The sequence below is a fragment of the Hemiscyllium ocellatum genome, chromosome 8, assembly GCF_020745735.1.
Source record: "Hemiscyllium ocellatum isolate sHemOce1 chromosome 8, sHemOce1.pat.X.cur, whole genome shotgun sequence".
NCBI classification, from domain to species: domain Eukaryota; kingdom Metazoa; phylum Chordata; class Chondrichthyes; order Orectolobiformes; family Hemiscylliidae; genus Hemiscyllium; species Hemiscyllium ocellatum.
In genome coordinates this window covers 68,954,027-68,980,438 of record NC_083408.1, presented here as the reverse complement: position 1 = coordinate 68,980,438, position 26,412 = coordinate 68,954,027, and the positions used below count along the sequence as shown (strand labels likewise).

Below are 26,412 nucleotides of genomic sequence, written 5' to 3'. Positions count from 1 at the left end.
GAAGAGTAAGACTAGAAATATTTCACACTGAATGACAGATGTCTTTTTCTCAAAATATACAGGTGAAGTACTTTTACTTTCAATAGCTTGGCCTGCAGTGGTGTTTTAAAAGGCAAAATTCATCCAAAATTGACTAAATCAATGCAAAGGATCAAAAAAGTTCAAGCTCAAACTTCATCCAGCATTAATCAAGTTCCCAAGACCTTCCGCACCACCACCAAAAATTGTGCTGAAGTCTACCTTGTTAGACAAGGTGATGAAAGGGTTAATGTTAAAAACAGCATTAAGTTCCAACCAATCTAATAATTTCTCACAGCCTGAGGCAGGAAACTTAAGAGAAGAGCTCTGGATTTCGAAGAGGATATATGTGCCCTTTATGGTTCCTAACCACCTTAGTAACAATGTCTAAGGAACCAATGTAAATCTGCCCAAGATAGGTTATGACATTACTCTGGATAGATACATGAATAGGAAAGTTTCAGAGGGATATGGGCGGGGAGCAGGCAAGTGGGACTAGTTTAGTTTAGGATTATGTTCGACATGAACTGGCTGGACTGAAGCATCTGCTTCTGTGCTGTATGACGTTTTGACTCTATAACTCCATGATTGGTGAGACTTATCTCTGAACCTACTGACCTATCACTGATCCACAAAACAACTTTCAGATATTTTCTAATCAACCTATTCAGAGATATTATACACCTCTGGAGATGGTGGGGCTTGAACCTGTGGCTCCTGGTCGAGAGATAGAGATGCTATCACTGCATCCACAAGAACCCTTAAAATATGGTAGTATTTGTGGAGGAATAGAGTCATTGAGTTATAGCGATGTACAGCACGCAAACAGACCCTTCAGTCTAACCCATCCATACTGACCAGATATTCCAACCCAATCTAGTCCTACCTCCCAGCACCCTGCCCATATCCCTCTAAACCCTTCCTATTCATATACCCATCCAAATGCCTCTTAAATGTTGCAATTGTACCAGCCTCCACCACATCCTCTGGCAGCTCATTCCATACACGTACCACCCTCTGCGTGAAAAAGTTGCCCCTTAGGTCTCTTTTATATCTTTCTCCTCCCACCCTAAACCTATGCCCTCTAGTTCTGGACTCCCCCACCCCAGGGAAAAGACTTTGTCTATTTATCCTATCCATGCCCGTCATGATTTTATAAACCTCTATACGGTCACCCCTCAGCCTCCGATGCTCCAGGGAAAACAGCCCCAACCTGTTCAGCCTCTCCCTATAGCTCAAATCCTCCAACACTGGCAACATCCTTGTAAATCTTTTCTGAACCCTTTCAAGATTTATAACATCTTTCCGATAGGAAGGAGACCAGAATTGCATGCAATATTCTAACAGTGGCCTAACCAATGTCCTGTATAACCGCAAAATGACCTCCCAACTCCTGTACTCATTACTCTGACTAATAAAGGAAAGCATACCAAATGTCTTCTTCACTATCCTAGCTACCTGTGACTCTACTTTCAAGGAGCTATGAACCTGCATTCCAAGGTCTCTTTGTACACTAACACTCCCTAGGTCCTTACCATTAAGTGGATAAGTCCTGCTAAGATTTGCTTTCCCAAAATGCAGCACCTCACATTTATCTAAATTAAACTCCATCTGCCACTTCTCAGCCCATTGGCCCATCTGATCAAGATCCTGTTATAATCTGAGGTAACCTTTTTAGCTGTCCACTACACCTCCATTTTTGGTGTCATCTGCAAACTTACTAACTATACCTCCTATGTACACATCCAAATCATTTATATAAATGATGAAAAGTAGTGGACCCAGCACCAATCCTTGTGGCACTCCACTGGTCACAGATCTCCAATCTGAAAAACAAATTCCACCACTACCCTCTGTCTTCTACATTTGAGCCAGTTCTGCATCCAAATGGCTAGTTTTCCATGGATTTCATGAGATCTAACCCTGCTCACCAGTCACCCATGGGGAATCTTGTCGAATGCTTTACTGAAATCCATATAGATCACATTTACTGTTCTGCCCTCATCAATCCTCTTTGTTATTTCTTCAGAAAACACAATCAACTTTGTGAGACATGACTTCCCATGCACAAAGCCATGCTGACTATCCATAATCAGTCCTTGCCTTTCCAAATTGATGAATATCCAGTCCCTCAGGATTCCCTCCAACAACATGCCCACCACCGATGTCAGGCTCACTGGTCTATAGTTCCCTGGCTTGTCCTTACCACCCTTCTTAAATAATGGCACCACATTGCAATCACCATGTACAATCAGAGCTATGCTTAATCAATGTTTTCAGACATTTTATGACACACCCCTTGGAGCATGTGGTTCTTTAACCCAGATTTTCTAGCCCAGAGGGATTAGAGACATTACCATTGAGCCAAAAAGGACCTTCCAGAATGTCTTTCAATGAACGTGCTAATGTAACTTGAACTTAATTGCTATCAAGCAATAAACTGCATCTTGTTAAGACATGAACCTCTTTTTGGGAAGAGTCACCAGTGGTTCCGCCTTCCCCAATGTAAACCAATTAGGAACTTAGACCCAGTCTAGAAAAGGGGAGTGGTAACAGTGTTCTTGTACGTACAAATAACCCATACCTACCCACAAAGGTAATCAACTTCAATTGGATAACACTGCTCTAATCTCCACAACCACTTTGAAACAGGCTGGCTGTAAGAGTAAAAAGTGAGGTCTGCAGATGCTGGAGATCAGAGCTGAAAATGTGTTGCTGGTTAAAGCACAGCAGGTTAGGCAGCATCCAAGGAACAGGAAATTCGACGTTTCGGTTCCTGATGAAGGGCTCTGGCCCGAAACGTCGAATTTCCTGTTCCTTGGATGCTGGCTGAAAGAGTAGGCTTGTGGTGCTGTTCCTGTCAGCCATGGGAACCCAGAGTAATGAACACAAGCACCAATTAGCCTCCAGCTACTTGCGGTGCAGCCTACACAGCATAGCATGCTTGGACAGAACTCCAGCTTGGACATTGCCACATACACACTGCAAGCTTCAATAGTGACCAGATTGTGACACTGAGCAGGATTTCCAAAAGTGCAAGGAGTTATTGACTGCACATCTGTTACTCTGCATTTCAATGGACAGTTGTATTAGAATCACAAAGAATACCACTCCTTTAATATGGAGTTGGAGTGTGACTGGCTTGTCATTAATGCATGCCAACGTATTACCCTCCAAATGGTGCCCGCAACAGAGCTCATATCTGCAATTAATGGATAGGTGCATCAGAGCACTTTTTACATTCGATCCCCCCTTGAGGATGAGAGTGCAGTTATGAGCCAGGCCGCTCCAGTGTCAAAAGGCAAAAGTGCTGAAGGGGAGCTTTGGGCTGAGGGAAAGGATTGGGATAGAAATCAAAAGCTCCAAAGTCACACCATTTGCAGCATACCAGTTAGCAGGATGAGGGGACGCTGGGACTTCAGAAGGGGTGCATGACAAAAATCAACCTGCACATTCTCAGGGACACCGGCCGAAGTGGCCACAGTCACTGCTAATCGCTGAATAATTTGTGGCATCATCTTCTCCTGAGAGCTCAGAAGATGCAAGTGTGCCTGTTGCCCACTGGTTTAACATTTGGCATAACCTTGTAATATAAGAGAGATGGAAGACTGTCTGTGAGTACGTTGTATTGTGCTTCAGTAATGTGCCTGACATAACTGAACAGCCAGAAGTCCATAGAGGCTGTAAGAAAGAAGTGTGAAGCTGGCAGAATGGGTAAATGTGAGGCTGAGATGGAACACTTGAGTAACGGCCATTGTGCAATTTTGGGTTTGGTGATGTTGTGGTTTGGAACAGGCATTTGAGAAGACAAACACTGACTTGACTACCTGTTTGAGGCCATTGATCTTTTTCCAGCACCACAACCAAATAATTTAGCATCATAGAGATGTACAGCATGGAAACATACCCTTCGGTCCAACCTGTCCATGCTGACCAGATATCCCAACCCAATCTAGTCCCACCTGCCAGCACTTGGCCCATATCTCTCCAAACCCTTCCTATTCATATACCCATCCAAATGCTTTTTAATGCTGCAATTGTACCAGCCTCCTTCACTTCCTCTGGCAGCTCATTCCATACACGTACCACCCTCTGTGTGAAAATGTTGCCCCTTAGGTCTCTTTTATATCTTTCCCCTCTCACCCTAAACCTATGCCCTCTAGTTCTGGACACCCCCACCCCAGGGAAAAGATCTTGTCTACTTATCCTATCCATGTCCCTCATGATTTTGTAAACCTCTATAAGGTCATCTCTCAGCCTCCGACGCTCCAGGGAAAACAGCCCCAGTCTGTTCAGCCTCTCCCTATAGCTCAAATCCTCCAACCCTGGCAACATCCTTGTAAATCTTTTCTGAACCCTTTCAGGTTTCACAACATCTTTCCGATAAGAAGAAGACCAAAATTGCATGCAATATTCCAAAAGTGGCCTAACCAATGTCCTGTACAGCTGCAACATGGCCTCCCAACTTCTGTACTCAATACTCTGACCAATAAAGGAAAGTATACCAAATGCCTTCTTCACTATCCTATCTACCTGCATCTCTACTTTGAAGGAGCTATGAATCTGTACTCCAAGGTCTCTTTGTTCAGCAACATGCCTGAGGACCTTACCATTAAGTGTATAAGTCCTACTAAGATTTACTTTCCCAAAATGCAGCACCTCACATTTATCTAAATTAAACTCCATCTGCCACTCCTCAGCCATATGTCCCATCTGATCAAGATCCTGTTGTACTCTGAGGTAACCTTCTTCACTGTCCACTACATCTCCAATTTTGGTGTCACCTGCAAACTTACTAACTACACCGCTTATGCTCACATCCAAATCATTTATACGAGCGATGAAAAGTATTTGCGTCAGGTTCCTCGAATTAAGTTCCACGGCTATTTGCTCCCATTCCATCATGGCCTGTATCTGGAGGGCCTCCTCATTCCTGTCAGGACTTGACATGTTTTTTTTCCAGTTCTTGAGCTTTCTATGCCATATAGCAGAACTGAGAATACTCTCTAGTCTTCTAGGCTGCATGCCACAATCATGGTGCTGCCTTTAAACTGTGTGTGATTAATGGAGAAGATAATTTAATCTTGGTCTAAATTGCAGGTAGCACGGGAACAACAGCCAGTCTTTGTCAATAATGTTAACTTCCAAATGAATGTAGCTTTTCTGACCCAACAGGTGGGATTTACATTTTTTCCTTATCTCCTTTGAACCAGTGGATAAGTATATTGCTTCTCTTTATTTCACTACTTGTCTTACTCTATTATTAATGCACTTTATAATCAGTCTTAATGGCTGAACGGTACATGCCTGAGTTGTGTGCTATAACAAAGGTACAAGTGTGTGTGAGGCTTTGGGTATGTTATCGTACATAATTCTTTCATTGTCTTTTAGATGCATGAAAGGACAAATTGAAAGCATTAAGTTTACCTCTGGGCATCAACTATTAAAAATGATAATCTCAGTTTGTTATACATTAGAAATCAGTGGCAGTATGCCACTAATTTGACATAGAAAAGTACACTGAGGCTGCTTACATGGGGTAGAGTTATGATCCAAGAACCTGTCAAACAGAATTCAAAGATTTCCTTTATGTATTATTGGATGAAATGTTCTTAAAATGAAAGCATCAAATTTAACTATAGTTTTATAAACCGGTACGTACTATCATTCACAGATAGGACATTTCTATCACACAGTGAGGTATCTACTCACATGCCAATATGTTCAATATCTGCAGATCATACACATTGCCTTAGATTCACGTGCATCAACAATTAAAAATTCATTCATGTGGGCTTTGCTGGCTAGGCCAGTATTGTCGGTCCTGAAGATGGTGATCTGCTCTATAATTATCGAAATCCTTAGCGTGCAGAGGCACCAAAATTGCTGTTAGAAAGCGAGTCAGTATTTTGACCCAGCCACTATGAAGTGATAGTAATGTAGGTCCAAGTCCGTACGGCATGTGGCTTGGATGGGACCCATGCTTCTGCTGTTAAAGGGTGAGTGGTAGAGGTCAAAGGTTTAAAAGATGCTGTTGGAGGAGTTTTGCTGGGTTTGTTTGTGGATGTGGTGCTGATCAAGTGGCTATTTTGTCATGGATGAATCCAACTTCTTCAGTGTTGCTAGAGAGTATTCCATTGTGCCCTTGACTTATGCCTTGTAGATAGTGGAGAGCCTTTGAAGAGAAAAGAAGTGATTTACAGTCCACAGAACCCCTGGTCTTGGACCTGCTTGTGTGGCATAGTATTTACATAGCTGGTCCAGTTCTGTTCTAGTTAATGGCAATCAGCAGCAAATTGATAGCAGGGGAATTTAATGATGACTGGTATTACCATCGTTGAAGGGTGATGGTTAGATTTTTTAGATGGTTGATAGTTATTGTTGGTTCTGTGGCATGAATGTCATTTGCAACTTGTAAGGCTAAGCTGGAATGTTGTCCCTGTTCTGATTTGATGTTGAAGGGGGGTGATGAAACAGCTGAAGATGGCTGTGCTTCGGCCACAACTAACTTCCTTTGTGTTAGGTATGACTCCACCAGCAGAGTGATTTCTCCTTGACACCAGCTTTTCTCAGACATCTTGATGCTCAAATTTACACTCAGTAAATTTGATGTCAAGTACATTCACTGTAACCTCATCTCTGGTTTTCACCTCTATGGTCCATGTTTGGACCAAGGCTGAGATGAAGTCAGTAGCTGAACGGTCCAGGCAGAATCTAAATTGAGCATCAGTGAGCAGGTTATTCCTTTCCAAGTGCCACTTGGGAGCAGTGTTGATGACTCCTTCCATCACTTTGCTGATGATTGAGAGTAGACTGATGGGCAGTAATCGAACATTTCAAACATGTCTTGGTTTTGTGTACAGAACATACCTGGGCAATCTTTCACATTGATGAGTTGATGTTGTAACTGTACTCAACAACTATGAAGACAGCTGATGTCTTACAAGGATTGTCAATGATGCTACATGGATAGAACTGAAAATGCTGTTGGGTGTGTACTGTAGGCCTTCAAATGATCAAATATGTAATCAAATTTCAGAGAAGTTTAAGAATTATAAGGAAGTAATGGTAGGGATTCTAACTACCCAAATATTAGTTAATGAAGTTTTAGTATACAAGATAGGGAAGGAGAAAAAATCTTAAACTCCGTTCAGGGGAACATTTTTAGCCTATCAAGGGAGAGGGCAGCTGTGGACCTAATGTTCAGAAATTAGTCTGGGAAGATGGAAGATGAATCTAAAGATAAATTTGGAGAAATTTGGAGATATTGATCATAACTCAATTTGAGTTAAGATAGTTATGGAAAAGGATAAAGATGCTCAAAGATAAACGTTCTAAATTGGGGAAAGGCTAATTTTCCTCAGATCAGATAATATTTCACTCAAGCAGATACTTGCAGATAAAACTGTCAGGCATTCAAGGAGGAAATAGCAAGACTACAGAGCATGTATGTTCCTGTCAAGCCAAAGGGTAGGACCAACACTGGAGAACCCAGGTTGTCAGAGATTTAAAGGTTAGGATTCAGAAAAAGAAGCTTCTGGCAGATACCAAGGGCTCAATATGGCAGAGTTTCTGGAGGAGTAAAAAAAGGCTTGAAGCAAAAACACTTTTTTCTTACCCTAGAGTTAAAATACAAACTAAAGAAAGAAGAATTGGTATAACTTAATTTTATTGGAAAACTTAACAGAAAAATAGATAATTTAACTATTACACAGCAACCTTTCCAATATAGTTACATTGTGCAAACACACCATTGGTAGAGGCAAATTTAGTAAAACAGCTTGTCTCACATGCTATTCTGGGGCAGGAAGTGAATCCCAGCTTTTAGCTGGAGGGGAGAGAAGAATAACAGCTTCCACATCGAGCCTAAAGACAACTGCAAGTTAACGCTAAAATTCTGATTCGGTGGGAGCTTGACCCCACCCATTCAAGCTGCTTTTACTGTTCCAATCTTTGAAAAGACTTCTAAGGCCTCACAAGCTGTTTACTTTATTAGCTTGGAACAGATCTCTCAGCAGTTCTGTCTCAACCTACTTTCATTAAAACAAAGGACAAAATACACCTCTTAAAGCCATAGTATCACCACACCGCCCCCCTTAAAACATAAACTATCAATATACAAAAATGACTTCATTTATTAAAAACCTTCAGTCTTAGGCTATTAGTACGGTACAATACAGTTCGCCTGTACCTGTGTTTTTGTTTTTGCCGCTGTTTACCTATTATTTACTTATCTATGCTACTTAACTATGGGATCTGCCTGTATTGTCCTCAAGATAAAGCTTTTCACTGTGTCCCGGTACACATGACAATAAATTCAATTCAATTCAATATACGGTACATTGACTCTAAACATGCAAACATTTACTACTACAGTCCATTTCAGTCTATTTTCTCTGCCACTGAATGCCTCTGTCTTCAATCATTAAAGTCGCGACAACGCATCAGAAATTACATTCTCTCATCCTGCCACGTGTATAAGTTTCAAATTAAATGGCTACAATAATAAGCTCCATCTAAATAGTCTGAAATTTCTATTTTTAATTTTTTGTAAAAATTTGAAGGGGTAATGATCAGTATGTAGCATTGTCTCAGCTGTGTTACTGGCAACATAAATGTTGAAATGTTGCAGCACCAACACCAAACTCAAGGTCTCTTTCTCAATTGTGCAATATTTCTGTTGATAAATATTCAGCTTGTCAGAAAACTTCCCAATACGTCTTTATATTCTCTCATTGTCTTCTTGTAGGAGTACGACACCAACATTGATAGCCACTTTGAATGGCTTTGCATAGTTAGGTGGTGCTAACACTGGAGCAGTGGTCAACAGCTTTCAGCTTGTCAAATGCCTTCTGACACTCTTCTATTCACTGAAATTTTGCACTACTTCAACAGGTCAATCAGTGGAGCTCCCACGCTGCTAAATTTGATACAAATGTCTGATAAAAAACATTCAGTCCCACGAATCTTAGTACTTCCCTCTCTGTTGATGGTAGAAGAAAGTCCCTAAGAACCTTTGTTTTCACATCCTGTGGGGCCATCTGTCTGTATCCAATGACATGGCCCTGGAATGGGACATTTGGGTTTTTGCAAACTCACATTAACCAGGTTTACCACCAAGCCTGCCTCCTGAAGTTGATCGAATAATGCTGCTAGATGCTCCAAACATTCCTTCCATGTGTGACTAAAAATCAGCAGATTATCAAAGTATACCACACAATTGGGTAATCCTGAAATGATTTTATTGATGGTCTTTGAAATGTGACTGGTGCAGGTTTCACACCAAAAAACATGACTTTAAACTGGTACAGTCCATTTAGCGTTATGAAAGCTGAAAGTTCCTTTACTCTTCGGATCAACATACCTGCCAGTATCATCTGAATAAGCCCAGTTTCAAAATGTGTAACTTGTCCCATCTTGTCAATACAGTCTTTTAAACTTGGAATAGAATATGAATCAGGTTGTGTAACTGCATTGACCGTGCGATAGTTCACACATTAGTCATTAAGTACTATTTGGTTTTGGCACCATGACTATGGGTGACTGCATTCACTTCAATTATATTGTCTTTGAGAATGATTTCAATTTCTTTTGGAACCTGTACCAACCTTAGAGAATTAAGTGTATAAGAATATTGCTTAATTGGAACAGCATTTCCTATATCTACATCATGCATAATCATGTTAGTACTTATTCCCACATACCTCTCATGTGATTGTAATAAATCTTTCAGATCATTTTGATTTTCCTCTGGAAGGTGGCTCAATAATTTATACAAAATTTTGAGAACTTTCTCATTGTCCAATTTATTTTGAAGAATGTCTAATTCAGAATCATCTGAATTTGTTTCTTCACGCTGTGTTTTAACCAGTATGACATTTTCTTTTTTTCTTTCCTTCCTTAACAAAATACCATTTGAGCATATTCACATGACTCATTTTCTTATCTGAATACCTATTAAATAATTCACCTGAATCAATTTCCTTCAGATTTGACAAGGCAGACTAAACCTTGCTTTGAAAGATTCACCTACCATTAATCATGATACTAACACTTTATCTCCTCTAGCAGAACCACGGATTTTTGGTTTCTTGTCTGCTTCCTGTTTCACCACATGCTGTGCTACTTTTAAATGTTGTCCAGCCAACTCACCAACTAATTTAATCTCTTCCTAAAATCTGATACAAGTCCAAATATGTAGTCTCTGAACTTTGCCTCACCAATTTCTCCTTAATTAATTTCAGTGGTTCTCTTACGTTATGCCGAAAAGAATGCAAATGGACTGAGTTTAGTTGATTCATTAGGTGCATCCCTAATTAAAAGAGGTACAAATGGAATTCCTTTATCCTAATACTCTGGATAGTCTTGGAAACAAGCCCTCAACATGGTATTTAAAGTTTGATTCCACTGTTCTAATGCTCCCTATGATTCTGGATGGTACACAGTGGACTTGAATTGTTTTATTCTTAAGCTATCCATAACTTTCTGAAATCACTTTGATGTAAAATTTGACGCTTCTTCTGATTGTATTCCGGTGAGTTATCCGTATCTAGTGAAACATTTGAGTAACTCTTCTGCAATCATTTTAGCCTTGACACTGAGTTATAGAATGACTTCTGGAAATCTAGTAAACACACATATTATGGTCAACAAATACTGATTCACATTTTTTATTTCAGGTGAGGGTCCTACACAATTAATTAAGACTCTTGTAAAGTTTCCTCAAATCTAGGAATGGGTATTAAGGGTATTGGTTTTATCACTGTCTGAGGTTTTCCTATCACCTGACACATGATATGTCCAGGAACATTCAACTACATCTTTCTACAGTCCAGGCCAAAAAAAATTGTTTTTGTACTCTGGCTTGAGGTTTTCTTACTCTCAAATGACCTCCTACTGGTAGTTCTTATGCCACTTGCAATACCTCCTTTCTATGTACCACCATAGAGTCATAGAGATGTACAGCATGGAAACAGACTCTTCAGTCTAACCCGTCCATGCCTACCAGATATCCCAACCCAATCTATTCCCACCTGTCAGCACCCGGCCCATATCCCTCCAAATCCTTCCTATTCATATACCCATCCAAATGCCTCTTAAATGTTGCAATTGTACCAGCCTCCACCACATCCTCTGGCAGCTCATTCCATACACGTACCACCCTCTGTGTGAAAACGTTGCCCCTCAGGTCTCTTTTATATCTTTCCCCTCTCACCCTAAACCTATGCCCCTCTAGTTCTGGACTCCCCAACCCCAGGGAAAAGACTTTGTCTATTTATCCTATCCATGCCGCTCATAATTTTGTAAACCTCTATAAGGTCACCCCTCAGCCTCCGACGCTCCAGGGAAAACAGCCCCAGCCTGTTCAGCCTCCCCCTGTAGCTCAAATCCTCCAAGCCTGGCAACATCGTTGTAAATCTTTTCTGAACTCTTTCAAGTTTCACAACATCTTTCCAATAGGAAGGAGACCAGAATTACACACAATATTCCAACAGTGGCCTAACCAATGTCCTGTACAGCCGCAACATGACCTCCCAGCTCCTGTACTCAATACTCTGACCAATAAAGGAAAGCATACCAAACGCCTTCTTCACTATCCTATCTACCTGCAACTCCACTTTCAAGGAGCTATGAACCTGAACTCCAAGGTCTCCTTGTTCAGCAAAACTCTCTAGGACCTTACCATTAAGTGTATACGTGCTGCTAAGATTTGCTTTCCCAAAATGCAGTACCTCACATTTATCTGAATTAAACTCCATCTGCCACTTCTCAGCCCATTGGCCCATCTGGTCCAGATCCTGTTGTAATCTGAGGTAACCCACTTCGCTGTCCACTACACCTTCAATTTTGGTGTCATCTGCAAACTTACTAACTGTACCTCTTATGCTTGCATCCAAATCATTTAGGTAAATGACAAAAAGTAGAGGACCCAGCACCAATCCTTGTGGCACTCCACTGGTCACAGGCCTCCAGTCTGAAAAACAACCCTCTACCATCACCCTCTGTCTTCTATCTTTGAGCCAGTTCTGTTTCCAAATGGCTAGTTCTCCCTGTATTCCATGAGATCTAACCTTGCTAATCAGTCTCCCATGGGCAATCTTGTCGAACGCCTTACTGAAGTCCATATAGATCACACCTACTGCTCTGCCCTCATCAATCTTCTTTGTTAGGTCTTCAAAAAACTCAATCAAGTTTGTGAGACATGATTTCCCACGCACAAAACCATGTTGACTATCCATAATCAGTCCTTGCCTTTCCAAATACATGTACATCCTGTCCCTCAGGATTCCCTCCAACAACCTGCTCACCACCGAGGTCAGGCTCACCGGTCTATAGTTCCCTGGCTTGTCTTTACCACCCTTCTTAAACAGTGGCACCACGTTTGCCAACCTCCAGTTTTCCGGCAACTCACCTGTGACTATCGATGTTACAAATATCTCAGCAAGAGGCCCAGCAATCACTTCTCTAGCTTCCCACAGAGTTCTTGGGTACACCTCATCAGGTCCTGGAGATTTATCCACCTTTAACCATTTCAAGACATCCAGCACTTCCTCCTCTGTAATATGGACATTTTGTAAGATGTCACCATCTATTTCCCTACAGTTTATATCTTCCATATCCTTTTCCACAGTAAATACTGATGCAAAATATTCATTTAGTATCTCCCCCATTTTCTGTGGCTCCACACAAAGGCCACCTTGCTGATCTTTGAAGGGCCCTATTCTCTCCAAAGTTACCCTTTTTTCCTTAATATATTTGTAAAAACCCTTTGGATCCTCCTTAATTCTATTTGCCAAAGTTATCTCATGTCCCTGTTTTGCCCTCCTGATTTCCCTCTTAAGTATACTCCTACTTCCGTTATACTCTTCTAAGGATTCACTCAATCTATCCTGTCTATACCTGACATATGCTTCCTTCTTTTTCTTAACCAAACCCTCAGTTTCTTTAGTCATCCAGCATTCCCTATACCTAGCAGCCTTCCCTTTCATCCTGACAGGAATATACTTTCTCTGGATTCTTGTTATCTCATTTCTGAAGGCTTCCCATTTTCCAGCCTTCCCTTTACCTGCGAACATCTGCCCCCAATCAGCTTTTGAAAGCTCTTGCCTAATACCGTCAAAATTGGCCTTTCTCCAATGTAGAACTTCAACTTTTAGATCTGGTCTATCCTTTTCCATCACTGTTTTAAATCTAATAGAATTAAGGTCGCTGGCCCCAAAGTGCTCCCCCACTGACACCTCAGTCACCTGCCCTGCCTTATTTCCCAAGAGTAGGTCAAGTTTTGCACCTTCTCTAGTAGGTACATCCACATACTGAATCAGAAAATTGTCTTGTACACACTTAAGAAATTCCTCTCCATCTAAACCTTTAACACTATGGCAGCCCCAGTCTATATTTGGAAAGTTACAATCCCCTATCATAACTACCCTATTATTCTCACAGATAGCTGAGATCTCCTTACAAGTTTGTTTCTCAATTTCCCTCTGACTAGTGAGTAATACAACTTGATGAACTTCTGCCCATTTTCCATCTGCCTGAATATGTAATGGTCTCCATTTCCTCATCAAAATATTCTTCTTCTGTGTATGCTTGATAGAACTGCTTTAGTTTTCACTTGCTGTGGTAATTCAGCTAGCTTCTGTGAACTAAAAATATCCACTTTATCCTCCACCTGTTCTTGTTTTTCTCCAACCATTTGATCAAATATGGTCTCTGATCATTGAACTTCACTTCCCTATCTTTACTCCTTGATTTCTTTTCCTATTTCAACCTGTTGCTTTGAGACTTTGTTACCACACAGCCAAGAAACATTCCAGGATATACTTCCTGTAACACCTCAGTTGTCTGACTTTCACTGGCTTTTCAACCACAATATCCATCACTCCTCCCTGTGATCCAGTAATATCATTACCACAATATCCATCACTCCTCCCTGTGATCCAGTAATATCATTACCACAATATCCATCACTCCTCCCTGTGATCCAGTAATATCATTACCACAATATCCATCACTCCTCCCTGTGATCCAGTAATATCATTACCACAATATCCATCACTCCTCCCTGTGATCCAGTTATATCATTACCACAATATCCATCACTCCTCCCTGTGATCCAGTTATATCATTACCACAATATCCATCACTCCTCCCTGTGATCCAGTAATATCATTACCACAGTATCCATCACTCCTCCCTGTGATCCAGTTATATCATTACCACAATATCCATCACTCCTCCCTGTGATCCAGTAATATCATTACCACAGTATCCATCACTCCTCCCTGTGATCCAGTAATATCATTACCACAATATCCATCACTCCTCCCTGTGATCCAGTAATATCATTACCACAATATCCATCACTCCTCCCTGTGATCCAGTTATATCATTACCACAATATCCATCACTCCTCCCTGTGATCCAGTAATATCATTACCACAGTATCCATCACTCCTCCCTGTGATCCAGTTATATCATTACCACAATATCCATCACTCCTCCCTGTGATCCAGTTATATCATTACCACAATATCCATCACTCCTCCCTGTGATCCAGTAATATCATTACCACAGTATCCATCACTCCTCCCTGTGATCCAGTTATATCATTACCACAATATCCATCACTCCTCCCTGTGATCCAGTAATATCATTACCACAGTATCCATCACTCCTCCCTGTGATCCAGTTATATCATTACCACAATATCCATCACTCCTCCCTGTGATCCAGTTATATCATTACCACAATATCCATCACTCCTCCCTGTGATCCAGTAATATCATTACCACAGTATCCATCACTCCTCCCTGTGATCCAGTTATATCATTACCACAATATCCATCACTCCTCCCTGTGATCCAGTAATATCATTACCACAGTATCCATCACTCCTCCCTGTGATCCAGTAATATCATTACCACAATATCCATCACTCCTCCCTGTGATCCAGTTATATCATTACCACAGTATCCATCACTCCTCCCTGTGATCCAGTTATATCATTACCACAGTATCCATCACTCCTCCCTGTGATCCAGTTATATCATTACCACAGTATCCATCACTCCTCCCTGTGATCCAGTTATATCATTACCACAGTATCCATCACTCCTCCCTGTGATCCAGTTATATCATTACCACAGTATCCATCACTCCTCCCTGTGATCCAGTTATATCATTACAAGGATAAATTGTATCTCTGCAACAGAGAATTTCTCTATTATCCTACCACCACTTCACCACTTTTCATTGGATTCTCCAACTACAGTTTATACAATAGAACACAGCTGTTCTCACTATGCTTTCCACATGTTACCATCTTTTCTATCAATACTCCTTCTAAATTCCATATCTCCTCATCTTTTCTCATCAAAGATTGACTTGCTCCCGTACCTCTGAAACTTCAAATTTCTTCACCTGCTTTTCCTGGTATACATGAATAAATCTTACCCATGCAAGTAAATTCTTTAAAGAGATCTGGCACTTTCTTCTTAACCAATTCCTGATCAGGTTGTGCATTCTTTTGCAGCTTTTTTGATTAGATTCCCTACAATGGGGAAACAGGGCCTTCGGGCCAACAAGTCCACACCAACCCTCTGAAGAGTAACCCACTCAAACCCATTTCCCTCTGACAAATGCACCTAATACTATGGGCAATTTAACATGTCCAATTCACCTGACCTGCACATCTTTGGACTGTGGGAGGAAAACGAAGCGCCTGAAGGAAACCCACGCAGATGCAGGGAGAACGTGCAACCTCCACACAGACAGTCACCTGAGGTTGGAATCGAACCTGGGACCCTGGTGCTGTGAGGCAGCAGTGCTAACCACTGTGCTACCATGCCACCCACTTGTTAGCTTCCACTATACTTTCTTTTACCACTTCAACAAAGCTCACTGGCTTATCCTGTTTTCCCAGATCCGTCTTCCCAGTACTTTTTCTAAACCACAACAATGTGACTTCATGTGACCTACTTCATTGCCGTGAAAGATTAGATTAGATTACTTACAGTGTGGAAACAGGCCCTTCGGCCCAACAAATCCACACCGACCCGCCGAAGCGCAACCCACCCATACCCCTACGTTTACACCTTTACCTATCACTATGGGCAATTTAGCACGGCCAATTCACTAACCTGCACATCTTTGGACTGTGGGAGGAAACCGGAGCACCCGGAGGAAACCCACACAGACACGGGGAGAACGTGCAAACTCCACACAGTCAGTCGCCTGAGGCGGGAATTGAACCCAGGTCCCTGGCACTGTGAGGCAGCAGTGCTAACCACTGTGCCACCGTGCCGCCCAAAGCTCCTGAGCTTTGTAACTTCTCTTTCCCCTTCATGTGTTTCCTTTGTACCCTGTGGTAAGCTACCTTTACTATCTTCAACAAGATCTCCTTTTCCCTTACCACCTGAGGATTTCACTTTCCTCCAATCTTTATGGGTAAGTTAATAGAATGACTATACAGCAATTGTTTCAATATGGTAGCATCCCATAAACGTACATTTGGCAAAGGCACATTCAGTAAAATAGATTGTCTCACATGCAATTCTAGCAGCAGGAAGAGAACCCCAGCTTTCAGCTGTAACAGAGAGAGGAAAAAGAGCTTCCTCATCCAGCTTCAAGACCCCAGCAACTGCTGAAAGCTAAACCTCAAAGCCTGACTCTCTGGGAGCTTGACCCCACCCATCCACATTGCTTCTACTGTTCCAGCTTTAAAATATACCTCACAACCCACACACTGTTTACTTTACTGCTTTGGACCAGATTGCTGGATACCTCTGTCTCAACCTCTCTTCATTAAAAAAGAACAAAATATACCTCTTAAAACCATCGTATTGTCACAGTGGACAGAATAAAGGAAAACCCAAAAGGCTTTTTTTAAATATACAAAGTGCAAGAGAATATCTATGTAAAGGGTGGGGCTCATTAAGGACTGAGGGTGGGCTGAATAACTTTGTTCTGTGTTGTAAACCATTATGAGTCTACAATATCAAGGTGCCAAGTACGAATACTATATTTCCTATCCCAATGCAATAACTGTAGCATCATTCATGTTTTACAAGAGAATACATAGGTTTTTTTTCTCTGCATGCCTCCTTTTTTCTTGTCTATATCCTATAGCAAGCTACTCCCAAAGGCTCATGTACATTTTGTTGGAATGGTTGTCAGCATATTTATAAGAGTGGCACAATGTAGATATTTCCTTCCAAATTTCCCTTCCTTTTTTCAAGAGAAGTGTATGGTCTTTGCTTGGGCCGGGTGCTGGCAGGTGGGAGTAGATTGGGTTGGGATATCTGGTCGGCATGGACGGGTTGGACCTAAGGGTCTATTTCCATGCTGTACATCTCTATGACTCTTTGACTCTATGGTAGCTTTAAAAAGCAATGCAGCTTAGATAGGGCAACAGATGGAACCCACAATCCAACATTTTATGCCACCAAACAGTTGTGCTGAACTATTATGCCATCTTTACTCATGGTTAGGACCTGCATCATCCCTCTCTTCTTTCACAATATCTATTCCCGTTTGACTGACCTTTTAAATGTAGGTAAATACCACTCTATAACTCTTTCTATTTTTTCACCTTTGGTGATGTCACGCAGTGTGAATCATGGCTCTTTCCTTAGTTTCTTAATAAAAGTGTCTCATGGGCTTGTTACTGGATGGTGTGCAAAGCCAATCAAGATAACTCCATCCTTCAAGTTTCTTTATGGGGAATGTCTGACCTCTGCTCTGTGTCATTCCACTGAGCATCAAGAACATGTGAAAAATCATCGTCATAAACCTTTATCCTACTTCCCCATGGTGCCCATGCCAGGTGGTTTCATATTGAGTGATAAATTCAGTGGTCTAAAAAAGAGAATTGGCCCCAAAAATTTAATAAGGAGTGCTGATAAAAATGGCTTAGTGATGAGTAATGGACCTAGGCTTCATTGAGGAGAGCTAATCCCAAAGGTCTAATAAGAAGGCACAGTCCTAATGATTTAATGAGAAGAGATGGCCCAGTAGTTTAACACACAGTGCTGGTACTAAATTTTCAAATCATTCTGCTTCCCTGAATTGTTCTACTGCCCTGTTCCTATCATCTTTGTTAAATTATTGTGCTTGTACTCTTCTGCTAAGCATATGTTTAACAATTGGCACATAACTTTTTTTTTACAGACTGCAGCCTAGTATTGGCATTTACAACATCCGCATATTGGTACACAAAAGCAGTCCATAAGAAGTTGTTATCCATCAGCAGTTAACATTAACCATCAGAGCCAACAGTAAAATGTTATACAATACTTTGGGGAACAGCATGTGGTAATTTCAATCATCTTATTATACTGCTCCCCTGTTATAGAATGGGTTTTGGCTTTCTCCCAAGCACCACATTATAATGAGAGTTTGCTATATATGTCAAAGCATTAAAGAATTATCCAGCCCCTGTTTAGAATGATTGAGCATTGGCATTTCTCAGACATACTTCACTGATGCTGCAATATATACTTCAGCCGTTAAAGCATTGATGTGAAACATGATTATGAGAAGGTCCTAAGAGTCCTCCACTGCCTGCTATGTTAACTCAGAATTGCAGCTCTTTCCTATTCTCAACAACAGCTTTCAAGTCAGAGAAGGTTTACCTAAGATTGTGTTTCATCTTAAAAAATGAAAAGTTTTCTCTCAGATTAGTACATCTTTTTTGAACAAAGGATTTTTTGAAAGGTACTATCAGTTACTTTATGATCATGCCCTTCAGTTTACGAAGTGTGATTAAGAGCATTTTAATAAAGGTCACACTTACAAATACTCGAAATCCATTCCTTGAACAGAGGTAACTATGCTGCGTTTCTTGCGAGTGTTACACTGTCTCCTTTTGTACAAGTGTAAATAGTGACATCTGTATGTTCTTGTATCACACAACTTGCTCCTGGCACAGCAGCGCTTAGAACAAGTTTAAAGAGAGTTTGCTCTTGCTTGCAGAATCAGTAGTTGTTGCATTCATCGGACAATAGAAAATCTGTTTTTTGTCTGTCAAAATGCCAGCCAGATCTTTTAACATCACTAATATTCATCAAGGTCAATTCTGAGAGACATCTGCCCTTTTTTACATCTGAATCCAGCTATTACATTGTCTTGTGAATTGAAGCTAATTGAGATTGCCAGTTTGAAAGGTAAAGAATGCTTGGCCGCTATCCAGCCAACAACATTATGGTACAAATAAAAATCTGCTCACATCCAGAACTTCCAGAGAGTGAGGTGGAATGGTGTACCATGTGCCTGTGATTATTGATTCAGGGGCACACATATTGCTTGATCATTTTGATCATACAAGAGTACAACCAGTACCAACCCTACTCCTCATTGTCTGTGAGCCTATGGGAAGGTGTCTATGGTACCACTTAAAGACAGCCAGCACCTCTCAAAGGGAATGTGAAGTCTGGCTGCAGATGTCAGGGAAACTCTTTAGGGAACAGAAATATGGTTGAAGGGAGCGCTAATCTGAAATGAGCATTGTGATTCTTGGATGCTTCTTGAGAGATTCTGAATCAGGCAATGGACAGGCAAGAAGGTTCTGTCTGTAGGGAGCTGTGGGAAAAGATTGCAATGTTTGTGAAAGTTCTGAGTACCCAGGACATGGAAGAGGTTTAATGGCACCATCAAAATTGTGAACATTACAATGCTGCTTTTTTACTTCCTGATCACATGACTTGACATTTACCTGAAACAATGTGATACAAGTAATTTGAAAAATCTTTAATATTGCAAATAAACAGTAAGAACTTCTGCATTCCTTTTGTTGTTTAGTTAAAGGCTACATTTTCATGATTGTCTCCTGCACATCTTTCACTCAGCCTCTGTTGGGAGGGTGTTGAGAACTGTCATTGCAGAAAGCGGGAACTATATTCCATTGTAATTTGCTGAGTTTAAACATGCTCAACAATGGGGCTTTCATTTTTATGTTGAAATTTTCTACTAATGCTTCCAATTCTGTTATCATTTCATTCCCATGCTGCTGCCTCTGGTTAATCTTCTCTCCCTCTTGTTGCCGTTTAGCTCTGATTTTCCCAGTCACTCCATCTAACTTCCTGCACATTTAATGGGACTTGTAGTCCCATTTTGGGCCTTGCTTCATGTCACCATCAGCCTCGATCCCTTGCGCCCTGTCCAAAGGGTCTCTGCTTTACAAACTCATCAATATTAAAACTGAGGACTGGAGAGATGGAGAGACACAAATCTTCTTAACACCAAAACACAAGAATTGGGAGCACAGCTGGGCCGTTTAGCCTGCTCAAACATTTGATAACATCTGGGTGGTCTGCTTATGACCTCAATTCAACTTTCCTGTCTGCACTCCTCACCACCATCCACCACCCCTCCCCAACAATGCTTGACTCCTTTATCAGTAAAATATATGTCCAACTCAGCCTTGAATAGATCCAAAAACACAGCCTGCACTGCTATCTGGAGAAAAAAAATCCACACACTAAAGATCCTGCAAAAAATGCCACTACATTTTGTCTTAAAGACAAATAATGTTTAAACTATGTCTCCTAGTTCTGGATGGCCCCACAAGAGGAAAACAACCTCAGCATCCACCTTGTCAATTCCCCTCAGAATATTGTAGGTTGCAACCGATTACCTCTTATTCTTCTAGCTGCAATGGATCAGCTCAAAGATTCCTCACACAATACTTTCATCCCAGGATTCAGTTGAGTTAATCATCTCTGAACTGCTTCTGTTGCATTATTGCAACTTCTAAACTAAAGACCAAAACTATCAATGTCCTAAATGTAGCCTAAGGCACTGGAACAGGAATTCCCTCCTTTCATACTTGTCTCCGGGGAAATGCTCAACAATATTCGATTTGCCTTCCTTAATACATGCTGCCTCAACATGTCAACATGTCATGATTCATATCCCAGGACACCCAGATCTCTCCATACTGTGGAAGTTAGCAGTCTCTCTACCTTTAAGTAATGTATCATTCTTCCTGTGGACAAGTTCCCATTTTCCCACATAATACACCATCTGAAAGGTTTTGCCCATTCACTGAGCCTATTCAAATACCTCTGTGGACTCTTCCTCTTGATATCTTCTCTTCCCAAATCTTTGTTTCATCAGTAAATGATCATGCATCTGGGCTCTTCATCTAAGTCATTGATGTAGATTGAATATAATTGAAGGTCTAACACTGAGCCCTGTACAGGGCACTAGTTACAGCTTGACAACCCAAAAATGACCCATTTATCGCTTCCTGTTGGCTAACCAATGCAAAATGTGTTACACATATAACACACACTCTTATTTTGTGTGTTCATTGTAATACCTTACCAAATGCCTTTTGGAAATCTATCTACATCTGCAGGCTCCACTTTCTTCAACTTGCTTGTAACTTCCTTAAAGAGCTCTCATACGGAGGGTGCTATGGTGGCTCAGTGGTTAGCACTGCTGCCTCACAGCACCAGGGTCCCTGGTTTGATTCCAGCCTCAGGCAACTGCCTGTGTGGAATTTGCACATTCTCCCAGTGTCTGCGTGGGTTTGCTCCAGTTTCCTCCTACAATCCAAAGATGTGCAGGTTAGGTGAATTGGCCACGCTAAATTGTCCATGGTGTTATGTGCATTAGTCACAGGGGGGTGGGTTACTCTTCAGAGGGTCGGTGTGAACTTGTTGGGCCAAATGTTTCCACACTGTAGGGTATCTAATCCAAATTAGTCAGACATAATTTTTCTTTTACAAAACCGTGTTGATGTCATCTAATTGCATTATGATTTTCTAAATATCTGCTATTATCTCAGACCAGCTATGATCATATTGAGTTGTGAAGGAAGCTCAAGGGGCTGAACTGTTTATTCCTGTTCCTATTTTTTATGGTTTTATCTCCTGAATAATAGATTTTACCATTTTCCCTATGACAAATGTTAGGCCAACTGGGCTATTCTTTACTACCATAAGACCATAACAAATAAGTATTGGAGAAGGCCGTTCAGTCCCTTGAACCTTCAACACCATTCAATAAGATCATGCCTGATCCAACAATCCTCATGTCCACTTTGCTGTGTTTCCCTCAACACCTGATCCCCTACTGATAAAGAATCAATCTAGCTCAGCCTTAAATATACACAAGGACTCTGTCACCACACCTCTCTGTGGCAAGGAGTTCCAAAGACCCAGAAATCTCGGAGATAAGAAATTCCTTAAATTGTCACCCCTTTATTCTGAGACTATGCCCTCTGGTCTTAGACTTTCCCTGCCAAGCCCCTTAACAATCCTATATGTTTCTGTGAGATCACCGCACATTCTTCTAAACTCCAGTGGGTAAAGTCCCAACCTGTTCAGCCTTTGCTCATAAGACAATCTCTCCCTACCAGGGATCATCCTAGTGAACCTTCTCTGAACTATGTCCAATGAAATGATGTCTTTCCTGAAATAAGGGGACCAAAACTGTTCATAGTACTCCAGATGTAGTCTGACCAGCACCTTGTACAGTTGCAATAAGACTTTCCTATTCTTATATTCCAAACTCCAACATTCTATTAGCTTTCTTGATTACTTGCTATACCTGTGTGCTAGCTCTCTGTGTTTCCTGCACAACTATCCCCAAGTTCACTCATGTTGCAGCTTCCTGCAGTTTTTTTTCCATTTCAAGTATACTCTGTTCTTTTGTTCTCCCTTCAAAGATGGGTCACATCTTCCCATTTTATACTCCATTTGCCAATTTGTTCCCCACTTACTTAACCTATCAATATTTCTCTGTAAACTGTATCCCTCTCGCAACTTGTCTACCCATTTGGTTTTATGTTGTCTGCAAATTTGGCTCAAGTACTTTCACATCTTTTCTCCAAGCTGCAGGGATCAGTGCTAGGTCCTCTATTATATTCAAGCTACATCAATGACTTAGATGAAGAGCCCAGATGCATGATAATTTACTGATGAAACAAAAGGTTTGGGACAAGAAGATACCAAGAGGAAAAATCCACACGGGTATTTGAATAGGCTTAGTAAATGGGCAAAACCTTTCAGATGGTGTATAATGTGGGAAAATGGGAACTTGTCCACACGAACAGAGGAATTCATTATTTTGTCAATCCGATGGAATTTTTCCAAAATCTGGAGAAATTTGGATCACATCCAATGCAGCCTTTAAAGCTACTTTAAGACCCAAAGATGAAAATCATTAAATCCAATCAATTTGTTGACCTTTAATTCAGGTAGTTTTCTCAGTAACATTCTCTCTTGTGATTCTGATCGTTTTTAAGTTCTTTTAACCCCTAGCCTTTCAAGTTTCTTGAAGAGAAGGTGTATGATGTCACAAAATCCACTTTTAAAATATTGCTATCTCCTTTCCGCTTGATTTCTTTCACAGAATGTGAGCATCACTGGCTGGGCCAGTGTTCATTGCCCATTTCTATTTACCTTGAAGAAGATGGTGGTGAACTGCCTTCATAAACTGCTGTGGTCCACCTGGTATTCACAACACAACACAACACATTCACACCACTGTTAGCAAGGAAGAAAGTTCTAGGCTTTGATGTAGTGATAAGGGAGGAACGACAATGTAGCTCCAAGTCAGGAGGGTGTATGACTGTATTTATACATTCATTTATACAATATAAAAAGTCTACTCCAGGTTAAAGTTATAGTTAAGCAAAAAATGCTGTTAAAATTCATGTTAAGATCATCAGCCACCAGGGACTTGTTCATCATTATTTGTTCATCATGGAGGAACAGAAACATGGTGAGTCTTCACAAAGTTTATTGACAAGTATACTCTGTCATTTACTTCATTCATTGTCTGCATTTAAAAATATGTACAGGCAAAACGCGTAAGCATGCTTTTTGTTTTTACAGTATTTTGTTTGCTCTTTCTGTTTTACGAGACTTCCACTTGCCAAATTCCATTTAGCATTCAGAGAGATAACTGCAGGGGAGGGCATTCTGGTTGTGTGAGCAATAATCTTCCATAGTCTTAGAACAAAGATGCCAGATAAAAGTGACGTCCAGTTTAAAATTTCACAGATTACTACAGACTACTTGTCCCTGAATTCATTTCATGGCAAAACAGTGTGATTGTGAGTGTGAACACAAATGCTAAATGTTGATGAAAAGAGCTGAATTAAACGCATTAAAAGGTGTAGAGCTGCCACAGAAGTGCTGAGAATGCAAAATCTCTGACACTTTTGGCTGGAGTGCAGCCAGTGGGCTGGAAAATAGACGATGTGAATCCCCAGGGTCCAGCCTGTGCTGGGGGTTCCCACGAAAAGCCTTCACTCACCCTGTTCCAGGTCAATATCGTGGAAATATCAGGGCCTCTGTATGTCAGAATTCTCAGAGAAAACGATGCATCTTCTGAGGTTCACGGACCATGGTGCCTAAACTTACCCATCTCCTCAATGGAAATTGTAGGGTTCATTTGTGGGCATAGTCATAACTACAATTATACCTTATAAGGCCAGGTCATTACCTGAACACACACAGGGACATAGTAATGCAATATTTTTAGTTGACTGTGCTTCCTTTCGAAGATGTCTAATTCTGACTGTGTCATGGAAAGCCATGACAATATTTGCTCTGACTTGTACAATAATGAAAATCCTGTTGCATATTAAGTAAGATGAGTATGCTAGATGCACCTATACACAGGCAGGTGCCAAGTGCTATTGTCAAATGAGGTCATACACTCAGTCCTTATGCACCAAAGATCACTGCGGGCAATCCTTCCACTCAAGTCCATCCACACAGGAGCCTGGATAGTACCATAGTACCTTCTTCCATGTTAATTACTTCCAGGGCCACATAAATACATTTAATCCATTGCTAAAACTGGCCACACACAATCACAACATTTTAAAGTGAACATGGCTGGCAGGTCATCACTGCTGGGACTATATCTTTGTGATATTTCTTGTCCAAGATGTCCAACATTAACCTGTCTGTAGTTCACTGTAAAGATGCCAGTCACAGGGTGAGTTCAGCATTGGATCCAGCATTTTCTGTTTTTCTTTTGGAAAGTGTCAAAGAATCAACTTTATTTTTTCTCTCTATGGATGCTACTAGACCTGCTGAGTTTCTCAGTTTCTTTTGTTCTGTTCTTTTTTAAACAAGTATTTCCCTCTCTCACATTCTGTACTGTGAATGTTAGAAATGCAAAATAAAAAGGAAAAATTCTGGAAACACCCAACAGGTCAAGCAGCATCTAAAAAGAGTTAGCATTCCAGGCCTGTGATCTTTCATCTGATGAAAGGTCACAGGCATAAAGCATTTACATACATCTGTAAACATGCTTTAAGATTAATTATCACCATGCCTTGACTATGTATGTTTTAGTGATACTCCAATGTCAGGCATAAGTATATGAGATCTGTGCTGGTCTTTATCAGCCTCGGTAACTGAATTAGCTGTAACTTCTGGTATAAATATAACGCTCGTTTGGATACCAGCAGAAACTGGATTTGATAAGGTGCAGTGAGTATTAGGAAACATTATGTCATTCTCAGCACTTACAGAGATGTTTACACCTCCAAAAAAGTTATCTATGTGATAGCTGTTATCATTACTTCAGCAGCATAAGTGTGCAAGTTCCAGAGGATCAAGTGGCTCTCAGAATATTATGTTATGCCTGCATGATAAGCAAGCGTCAGAAATTAGTTATCTATTCAGAAGTGACAGTTGTGTTTATCATGAGTACCACAACTTATATCAGAGTTGCAATCAGAAGAAGTTGTGTTTTGCAACTGGAAGGAACCAAAACTTTTAGCAAAGGAAACTTCAATATTATACTATTGAAACTCAAGCAGTCAATCCCTTCTCTTTGGCAAGATGCCATGACATGGTTTGAATGTGTAATCTTCAAGAAAATGTATAATAACAAGGAAAATGTCGAGGTATTTTCTTGAAATATCATTTGTAAAGACCTAATTTATAACAATGATTGTTTGTGTTCCAGACTCTTGGCATGTAAAGTTAACAAGAACTTGTTGTTCTTTTGCCAGCCCAGTTAATCAACAGGGCCTTGTGTAGACCATAGCTGACACAGTCTATACAACAATGCAAGCCTTTACAACCCAACAGTGCCATTAAGATAGTGGAGCAGCCTGCTATTTAATCTGTCATTGTTCTTACTGACAGATATTGTTGCTGTCACTGCACCACATCAAAACATTTTTGCTATCAGATTATATAGCTCAGTACTATGCTTGATTGCTTTGTCGTCTGACAATGCTAGCTACTTTGGTAAAACTATGCTAAAAGCTCTTTGCGAGTGCCCTGATAGAACTAGTCTGCTTCCAGAAATGGCAGGATGGGTGTACACACAGTAGATTACATTTAGTGGCACAGGATTAGATATAGCATACATCATAAGTAAAAATCCTTTTGTCACCTGGAAAAAAACAAAAAC

The 26,412-nt window shown here is 40.7% G+C and overlaps 1 long non-coding RNA gene across 1 annotated transcript in view; it reads right to left on the bottom strand.

The window, feature by feature from the left end:
• The window catches only part of LOC132817906 (uncharacterized), a 226,171-nt gene that overhangs the window by 116,167 nt on the left and 83,592 nt on the right, over nt 1–26,412 (bottom strand). The window lies entirely within an intron of this gene.